We start from the raw sequence: 10645 nt of genomic DNA, 5'->3' as shown, positions 1-10645 counted from the left end.
TAGAAACCCTTTCTTGAGAAATAAAAGAACTAAAATCTAACCAAGTCGAAATCAAAAAGGCTATTAATGAGGTGCAATCAAAAATGGAGGCTCTAACTGCTAGGATAAATGAGGCAGAAGAGAGAATTAGTGATATAGAAGACCAAATGGTGGAAAATAAAGAAGCTGAGAAAAAGAGAGATAAACAACTACTGGATCATGAGGGCAGAATTTGAGAGATAAGTGATACCATAAGATGAAACAATATTAGAATAATTGGGATCCCAGAAGAAGAAGAAAGAGAGAGAGGGGCAGAAGGTATATTGGAGCAAATTATAGTACAGAACTTCCCTAATTTGGGGAAGGAAACAGGCATCAAAATCCAGGAGGCACAGAGGACCCCCATCAAAATCAATAAAAATAGGTCAACACCCCGACATCTAGTAGTAAAACTTACAAGTCTCAGAGACAAAGAGAAAATCCTGAAAGGAGCTTGGGACAAGAGGTATGTAACCTACAATGGTAGAAACATTAGATTGGCAACAGACCTATCCACAGAGACATGACAGGCCAGAAAGGACTGGCATGATATATTCAGAGCACTAAATGAGAAAAATATGCAGCCAAGAATACTATATCCAGCTAGGCTGTCACTGAAAATAGAAGGAGAGATAAAAAACTTCCAGGACAAACAGAAACTAAAGGAATTTGCAAACACCAAACCAGCCCTACAAGAAATATTGAAAGGGGTCCTCTAATCAAAGAGAGAGCCTAAAAGTAACATAGACCAGAAAGGAACAAAGACAATATACAGTAACAGTCACCTTATAGGCAATACAATGACACTGAATTCATAACTTTCAATAGTTATTGTTAATGTAAATGGGCTAACTGCCCCAATCAAAAGACACAGGCTATCAGATTGGATAAAAAAACAAGACCCATCGATATGCTGTCTGCAAGAGACTCATTTTAGACCCAAGGACAGCACCAGATTGAAAGTGAGGGGGTGGAAAACCATTTACCATGCTAATGGACACCAAAAGAAAGCTGGGGTGGCAATCTTTATATCAGACAAATTAGATTTTAATATGTTTTTTTTTTAAGATTTTTTTTAAGATTTTATTTATTTATTTGAGAGAGAGAATGAGATAGAGAGAGCATGAGAGGGGGGAGGGTCAGAGGGAGAAGCAGACTCCCTGCCGAGCAGGGAGCCTGATGCGGGACTCGATCCTGGGACTCCAGGATCATGACCTGAGCCGAAGGCAGTTGCTTAACCAACTGAGCCACCCAGGCGCCCTAGACAAATTAGATTTTAAACCAAAGACTGTAATAAGAGATGAGGAAGGACACTATATCATACTTAAAGGGTCTATCCAACAAGAAGATCTAACAATTGTAAATATCTATGCCCCTAACATGGGAGCAGCCAATTATATAAGCCAATTAATAACAAAAGCAAAGAAACACATCGACAACAATATAATAATAGTGGGGGACTTTAACACCCCCCCTCATTGAAATGGACAGATCGTCTAAGCTAAAGGTCAACAAGGAAGTAAAGACTTTAAATGACACACTGGACCAAATGGACTTCACAGATATATTCAGAACATTCCATCCCAAAGCAACAGAATACACATTCTTCTCTAATGCCCATGGAACATTCTCCAGAATAGATCACAGCCTAGGTCACAAATCCAGTCTCAACTGGTACCAAAAGATTGGGATCATTCCCTGCCTATTTTCAGACCACAATGCTTTGAAACTAGAACTCAATCACAAGAGGAAAGTTGGAAAGAACTCAAATACATGGAGGCTAAAGAGCATCCTACTAAAGAATGAATGGGTCAACCAGGAAATTAAAGAAGAATTAAAAAAATTCATGGAAACCAATGAAAATGAAAACACAACTGTTCAAAATCTTTGGGATACAGCAAAGGCAGTCCTGACAGGAAAGTATATACCAATACAAGCCTTTCTCAAGAAATAAGAAAGGTCTCAAATACACAACCTAACCCTACACCTATAGGAGCTGGAGAAAGAACAACAAATAAAGCCTAAACCGAGCAGGAGAAGAGAAATAATAAAGATCAGAGCAGAAATCAATAAAATAGAAACCAAAAGAACAGTACAACAGATCAACAAACCTAGGAGCTGGTTCTTTGAAAGAATTAACAAAATTGACAAACCCCTGGCCAGAATTATCAAAAAGAAAAGAGAAATGACCCAGATCAACAAAATCATGAATGAAAGAGGAGAAATCACAACCAACACCAAAGAAATACAAACAATTATAAAAACATATTACAAGCAACTATATGCCAGCAAATTAGATAATCTGGAAGAAATGGATGTATTCCTAGAGATGTATAAACTACCAAAACTGAACCAGGAAGAAATAAAAATATGAACAGACCTATAACCACTAAGGAAATTGAAGCAGTAATCAAAAATCTCCCAAAAAACAAGAGGCCAGGGCCAGATGGCTTCCCAGGGGAATTCTACCAAACATTTAAAGAAGAATTAATACCTATTTTTCTGAAACTGTTCCAAACAATAGAAATGGAAGGAAAACTCCCAAACTCATTTTCTGAGGCCAGCATTACCTTGATCCCAAAATCAGACAAAGACCCCATCAAAAAAGGAGAATTACAGACCAATATCCCTGATGAACATGGATGCAAAAATTCTCACCAAAATACTAGCCAACAGGATCCAACAATACATTAAAAGGATTATTCACCACGACCAAGTGGGATTTATTCCTGGGCTGCAAGGTTGGTTCAACATCCACAAATCAATCAGTGTGAAACAATACATTAATAAAAGAACAAGAACCATATGATCTACTCAATAGATGCAGAAAAAGCATTTGACAAAGTACAGCATCCTTTCTTGAGCAAAACTCTTCAGACTATAGAGATAGAGGGTACATACCTCAATATCATAAAAGCCATCTATGAAAAACCTACCGCGAATATCATTCTCAATGGGGAAAAACAGAGCTTTCCCCCTAAGGTCAGGAACACAGCAGGGATGTCCACTATCACCACTGCTATTCAACATAGTATTAGAAGTCCTAGCCACAGCAATCAGACAACAAAAAGAAATAAAAGGCATCCAAATTGGCAAAGAAGAAGCCAAACTCTCACTCTTTGCAGATGATATGATACTTTATGTGGAAAACCCCAAAGACTCCACCCCAAAACTGGTAGAACTCATACAGGAATTCAGTAACGTGGCAGGATATAAAATCAATGCACAGAAATCAGTGGCATTCCTATACACCAACAACAAGACAGAAGAAAGAGAAATTAAGGAGTCGATCCCATTTACAATTGCACCCAAAACCATAAGATACCTAGGAATCAATCTAACCAAAGAGGCAAAGGATCTATACTCAGAAAACTATAAAATACTCATGAAAGAAATTGAGGAAGACACAAAGAAATGGAAAAACGTTCCATGCTCATGGATTGGAAGAACAAATATTGTGAAGAGGTCAATGCTACCTAGAGCAATCTACACATTCAATGCAATCCCTATCAAAATAAATTCAACTTTTTTCAAAGAAATGGAACAAATAATCCTAAAATCTGTATGGAACCAGAAAAGACCCCAAGTAACCAGAGGAATGTTGAAAAAGAAAAGCAAAGCTGGTGGCATCACAATTCCGGACTTCAAGCTCTATTCCAAAGCTGTCATCATCAAGACAGTTTGGTACTGGCACAAAAACAGACACATAGATCAATGGAACAGAATAGAGAGCCCAGAAATGGACCCTCAACTCTATGGTCAACTAATTTTCAACGAAGCAGGAAAGAATGTCCAATGGAAAAAAGACAGTCTCTTCAACAAATGGTGTTGGGAAAATTGGTCAGCCACATGCAGAAGAATGAAACTGGACCATTTCCTTACACCACACACAAAAATAGACTCAAAATGGTTGAAAGACCTAAATGTGAGACAGGAGTCCATCAAAATCCTAGAGGAGAACACAGGCAGCAACCTCTTCAACCTCAGCCACAGCAACTTCTTCCTAGAAACATTGCCAAAGGCAAGGGAAGCAAGGGCAAAAACGAACTATTGGGACTTCATCAAGATAAAAACTTTTGCACATGGACCCTCAACTCTATGGTCAACTAATCTTCGACAAAGCAGCAAAGAATGTCCAATGGAAAAGACAATCTCTTCAACAAATGGTGCTGAGAATACTAGACAGCCACACACAGAAGAATGAAACTGGACCATTTCCTTACACCACACACAAAAATAGACTCAAAATGGTTGAAAGACCTAAATGTGAGACAGGAGTCCATCAAAATCCTAAAGGAGAACACAGGCAGCAACCGCTTCGACCTCAGCCACAGCAACTTCTTCCTAGAAACATCGCCAAAGGCAAGGGAAGCAAGGGCAAAAATGAACTATTGGGACTTCATCAGGATAAAGCAAAAGAAACTATTGCACAGCAAAAGAAACAGTCAACAAAACCAAGAGACAATTGACAGAATGGGAGAAGATTTTGCAAATTATATATCAGATAAAGGGCTAGTATCCAAAATCTATAAAGAACTTATCAAACTCAACACCCAAACAACAAATGACCCAATCAAGAAATGGGCAGAAGACATGAACAGACATTTTTCCAAAGAAGACATCCAAATGGCCAATAGACACATGAAAAAGTGCTCAACATCGCTCGGCATCAGGGAACTCCAGATCTAAACATCAATGAGATACCACCTCACACCAGTCAGAATGGCTAAAATTAACAAGTCAGGAAATGACAGATGTTGGTGAGGATGCAGAGAAAGGGGAACCCTCCTACACTGTTGGTGGGAATGCAAGCTGGGGCAGCCCCTCTGGAAAACAGTATGGAGGTTCCTCAAAAAGTTGAAAATAGAGCTACCCTACGACCCAGCAATTGCACTATTGGGTATTTACCCCAAAGATACAAATGTAGGGATCCGAAGGGGTACATGCAGCTCGATGTTTATAGCAGCAATGTCCACAATAGCCAAACTATGGAAAGAGCCAAGATGTCCATCAACAGATGAATGGATAAAGAAGATGTGGTGTGTGTGTGTGTGTGTGTGTGTGTGTGTGTGTGTGATGGAATATTATGCAGCCATCAAAAGGAATGAAATCTTGCCATTTGCAACAATGTGGATGGAACTGGAGGGTATTATGCTGAGCAAAATAAGTCAATGAGAGAAAGATATGTATCATATGATCTCACTGATATGAGGAATTCTTAATCTCAGGAAACAAACTGAGGGTTGCTAGAGTGGTGGGGGGTGGGAGGGATGGGGTGGCTGGGTGATAGACATTGGGGAGAGTATGTGCTATGGTGAGCCCTGTGAATTGTGTAAGACTGTTGAATCACAGACCTGTACCTCTGAAACAAATAATACATTATATGTTAAAAAAAAAAGAAAGAAAACAAAGAAGGCAGGAAGGGAAAAATGAAGGATGGGGGTAATCAGAGGGGGAGATGAACCATGAGAGATATGGACTCTGAAAAACAAACTGGGGGTTCTGGGGGGGCATGGGTTAGCCTGGTGATGGGTATTAAAGAGGGCATGTATTGAATGGTGCACTGAGTATTATATGCAAACAATGAATCATGGAACACTACATCAAAAACTAATGATATAATGTATGGTGATTATCATCATAATAAAAGAAAATTAAAAAAAAAAGAACAAGCTGTATGATTCATGGATGAGAGAGATAAACCTTAAATTTTTCATTAAAAGAAGTCATACCAGGTGCCTGGGTGGCTCAGATGTTTGAGCGTCTGCCTTCAGCTCAGATCATGATCCCAGGGTCCTGGGATCGAGTCCCGCATCGGGCTCCCTGCTCGGCGGGGAGCCTGCTTCTCCCTCTGCCTCTCTCTCTCTCTGTCTCTTATGAATAAATAAATAAAATCTTTAGAAAAAATAAAAAATAAATAAGAAAAAGAAGTCATACCCCCAAACTGCATATTTTATCATTCCATATATATCACTTTTTTTTTAAGATTTTTATTTATTTTTTTGACAGAGAGAGAGAGACAGCAAGAGAGGGAACACAAGCAGGGGGAGTGGGAGAGGGAGAAGCAGGCTCCCCACTGAGCAGGGAGCCCAATGTGGGGCTCGATCCCAGGACCTTGGGATCATGACCTGAGCCGAAGGCAGACGCTTAACCGACTGAGCCACCCAGGCGCCCCTATATATCACATTTTTAATAAGACCAAGTTATAAAGAAAGAAGATAGATCAGCAGTAATCAGAGGTTGGAGAGAGGCACTGTATACAAAGGAGCAAAAAAGGAAATTTGGGGACTATATACTTGCTCTGATTCGTTCTGTGGTATAAATATACAACTACACATTTGTCCATAAAACTATACCCCACAAAAAGTGATTTTTCTTATGGAAAGTAATAAATAAGTTATCAGGTGAACCCTAGATGTAATGCAAACTGTCACAAATGAATCTATATTATAAATATGATACTTAATCACACTAAAGGGAATAAGGAGGAAAATAATTAATTTAAGTAAATTCCTAAGAGTATTTTTATAAATTTGCTAAGGTTAATGACAAAAAGAATGATAAAACAACACTATATACTAATAGGTTAATTTGTTTCTCACTAGGTTGAACAGCTTCCCTCCAAAATTCACGTCCACTTGGAACCTGTAAATGTAACTCTATTTGGAAATAGTGTCTTCACAGATGTAATCAAGCAATGGTGAGGTAGTAATGGATTAGTGTGAGCCCTAGATTCAATGACAGATGTCATTCATAAGAAGAGGGATATTTGGACAGAAACATTTAGGGAGAATACCATGTGAGGTTGAAGGCAAAGATTGGACTGATGGATCTCTAAGTCCAGAGACACCAAGGAATGTCAGCAACCACCCAAAGCATGGAACAGATTCTCCCTTAGAGCCTCCAGAAGAAACCAACCTTGCTTTTGAACTTTTAACTTCCCCAACTAGGAGAGAAGAAATTTCTGACGTCTTAAGCCATCCAGTTTATACTTGGTTACAGAAACCCTAGAAAACTCATATGCAGGAGTACAAGTAAGCAATTACGAAACTACTTGTGGGCAAGGGTTGAAAGGCAATCACAGTCAGGTTCCCTACTGTTCCAGAAACAAGTTACAAATAAGCAAAAGGAGAACTCTGCATGTGAACTTGTGGTCCTCAACTGGAGTCAGAAGTAGCAGTATTAACACAGGTTTAATTAAATATATAAACCCACACAGATGGATAATGTGTCTAAAAAATAAATGTGTATATGTGGATTAACATACATTCAAGCATGCACATCCTATCTCTGTCTGCTGAGAGGATCTAGAAGTAAAACTCGAGTAGCCACATGCCACATGCACAAGGAGCACACAGACTATCATTAAATACCATTCCCCAATAAAGGTGATATTCAGAGAGATACCTTATTCCAGGTCTGGGACAGAGAAAATGTAAAAGGAGACTGCAGCATTCTGGGGTGCCTGAAAATAAAAACATAGTGAAAAAAACTTTAAAGAACAAAGGCATGTCCAAAAAACACAGGAGTCAAACTGAATATAGCACCCAATGGTCAATGCTGGGGCAATCTGAGCAATAAAATATTGACAGTACTGGACTGTAAAAAAAAAAAGCTAATTTCATATTGAAATATATGACTGACTACATGAATAAATAGGGGAGAAGGAACAACTGTTCCTTAAAGAAGACTTCTAATTCATGCACACAGAATGAATTAGGAAAATAGAAGATCACCACTAGAATGTCACAACAATTGCTGTAGGAATGACCTGCCAAGTAATACTATACTTACTGAAAACTTAAAAGAGAAACAAAATATTTGCGTTAACTATAAAGTATCTAGCCAAAAAATATATTCATCACTGTGATGGTTTTAAATGTCCACAAATACTTAAAAACTCCTCCCCCTCCAGCAGGTGGATATTAATTCTTCTCACCTGGAGAAGGAGCTCAAGGTAATATGTTGTTCTTTTTTTTAAGATTTATCTATTTATTTATTTGACAGAGAGAGAGCACAAGCAGGGGGAGTGGCAGGCAGAGGGAGAGGGAGAAGCAGGCTCCCCGTTGAGCAGGGAGCCTGATATGGGACTCAGTCCCAGGACCCTGAGAGCATGACCTAAGCCAAAGGCAGACACTTAACCAATTGAGCCACCCAGGCGCCCGATAGTATTTTACTTCTAACAGAGTATGGAAAGAAAGAAAATAAAAACTTAACAGTAGAGAAAGTGTAAGTGTATTAGGTTGGTAGTGCTGCTTTAGCAAAATACCACAAACTAGTAGCTTCAGCAACAGAAATGTGTTGCATCACAGTTCTGGGGGCCAGAAGTCCAAAATTAAAGTGTCAGCTGGGTTGGTTCTTCTGAGGGCTATGAGGAGGAGTCTGGCTCTCCGCAAGTTTCTGGTGGCTTGTTGGCAATCTTTGGCTCCCTTGGCCTATAAAAGCATAACCCTGATTGCTGCCTACATCTTCATATGGCATTCTACCAGTATACATGTCTATGTCCAAATTTCCCATTTTTATAAGGACATCAGTCACATCGGATCAAGGATCTACCAATCCAGTATGACCTCATCTTAACTAATTTCTACAACACCTCTATCTCCAAATAAGGCCCTATTTTGAGATACTGGGGTTAGGATCTCAACATGAATTTTGAAGGGCACAATGCAACCCATTCCACCAAGTAATCAAGGTCAATATCACCAATGATAAATCACACTGACATCATATACCCAGATGTTATGCAATGAGAAGGGCACATCACCTTGTGGTATACTTCCTCCAAATTCATAACCTAAGACAAATCATGAGCAAGCAAGGGTCAAACCCAAATTGAAGGACATCCTATAAAATACCTGGCCAGTACATTTCAGTAATGTTAAGATACCAAAAGGCAAGGGAATACCAAGGAATTGTCACAGATTGTAGGAAACAAAAACAGAAGTAAATGCAGTGTGGGTATCCTGATTTGGATCTTGGAAAAGAAAAAGAACATTAATGGAAAACCTGGGGTAATTAAAGTTTATAATTAATAGTACTGTACCAATGTTGATCGTTTTAGTAACAACTTTGGCTATATAAGATGTTAAAATTAGAGACAGTGTGTGATACATATACAGGAAATCTCTGAACAATCTTTGCAACTGTATTGTGAAAAAAAAATTTTTTAAGATAAACAGTTTTAAAAAGGAGGGAACAGGTAAATTTTGCATGGTAAAGAGTCCTTTACTTAAATGGCTGTGTATCAATTCTAGATTGGGGTGAGAGGTAAGTGCTATTAAACAGTACTTTCAAACAGTTAACTGTCCAAACTGTGGACATAAGATCACTAGACTCCATATAGAGATTTGGTGGGTATAATTATTGGGCATCACTAGAACCATTAACACATGACACAAAATAATGTTCCTCCAGGAGGATCCACAAGTTTCAAAACAAGTAATCTTATTTAGCACCTTTATGGGATCAACTAGAAGTTCTTATAATCAAGATATTATTAATTACTTTAAAAATATATGCATGTATGGGGCACCTGGGTGTCTCAGTCAGTTAAACATCTGACTCTTGCTTTCAGCTCAGGTCATGATCTCATGGGTTGTGAGATCAAGCCCCTCATCAGGCTCTGTGCTCAGCAGGGAGTCTGCTTGATGATTCCCTCTGTCCCTCTCCCCACTCTCGCGCTCTCTAAATAAATCTTTAAAAAAAATTAAAATGTTTAAAATATATGCATGTAAAGTATTATTTTTTTAAAGTATTATTGTTAATATAGGAGACTGTCTTAGAAATTGTTAACATGATTTTTTCCAATAGATACCTGGTAAAGGATATGAATTGACAAGTAAAAACAAATACAACTGGCTTCCTCACACACACACACAAAAAAATCACTAAGTTAAAAAAAATGAAGATAAATACTTTTCAATACAAGTTAGCAAGTATTTGTAATAACTTAATTCCTAACATTGGCATAAACAGATATATACATGTATTTCTGATATGAATGTACATTGATACAATTTTTTTGCTAATTCTTACTGAAAGTCTAAAAATATTCAAATCCTAGACTCTGTAATTTCTCTTACAGCAATTAAACTGAAGAAATAAAGTTTCAGAGTCACTTGAAAACTGGAAACTGCTAAATGTGCAATGACAGAAGTATAATTGCAAACTATATTGAAATCCATAGAATCAAATATTTAAATATTTAAGATTATTCTACAGATGTGTGTATGTGTGTGTATGTGGGTGTGTATATACATATATAAATTTCAGTAACATTTTAATAATGCTGTTAAATAAAACAGGTTAAAAAATCAGAATACTGATATAAAAATATTTGTATTTGTGTACATTTTTTTAGCAATAATCACACCTCGGATGAACCTCACTGGCTATGATACTGCCACTGCGCAAAGCTGTGTGTGTACATTTTTTTTAAAGATTTTTATTTATTTTTTGACAGAGAGAGAGAGACAGCAAGAGAGGGAACACAAGCAGGGGGAGTGGGAGAGGGAGAAATGGGCTTCTCACTGAGCAGGGAGCCCGATGTGGGGCTCGATCCCAGGACCCTGGGACCACGACCTGAGCCGAAGGCAGACGCTCAATGACTGAGCCACCCAGATGT

At 38.3% G+C, this 10645-nt stretch overlaps 1 pseudogene; it reads right to left on the bottom strand.

The window, feature by feature from the left end:
• Window positions 1-10311: 10311 nt before the first annotated feature.
• On the bottom strand, window positions 10312-10438 carry LOC123839942 (U4 spliceosomal RNA; annotated as a pseudogene).
• Between the last annotated feature and the right edge of the window lie 207 nt (window positions 10439-10645).

This window comes from Mirounga angustirostris, unplaced genomic scaffold (genome assembly GCF_029215605.1).
Source record: "Mirounga angustirostris isolate CCGP_5_RB_7025 unplaced genomic scaffold, mMirAng1.0.hap1 SCAF_3, whole genome shotgun sequence".
Classification (NCBI taxonomy): domain Eukaryota; kingdom Metazoa; phylum Chordata; class Mammalia; order Carnivora; family Phocidae; genus Mirounga; species Mirounga angustirostris.
This window is presented reverse-complemented; position numbering and strand designations above follow the sequence as displayed.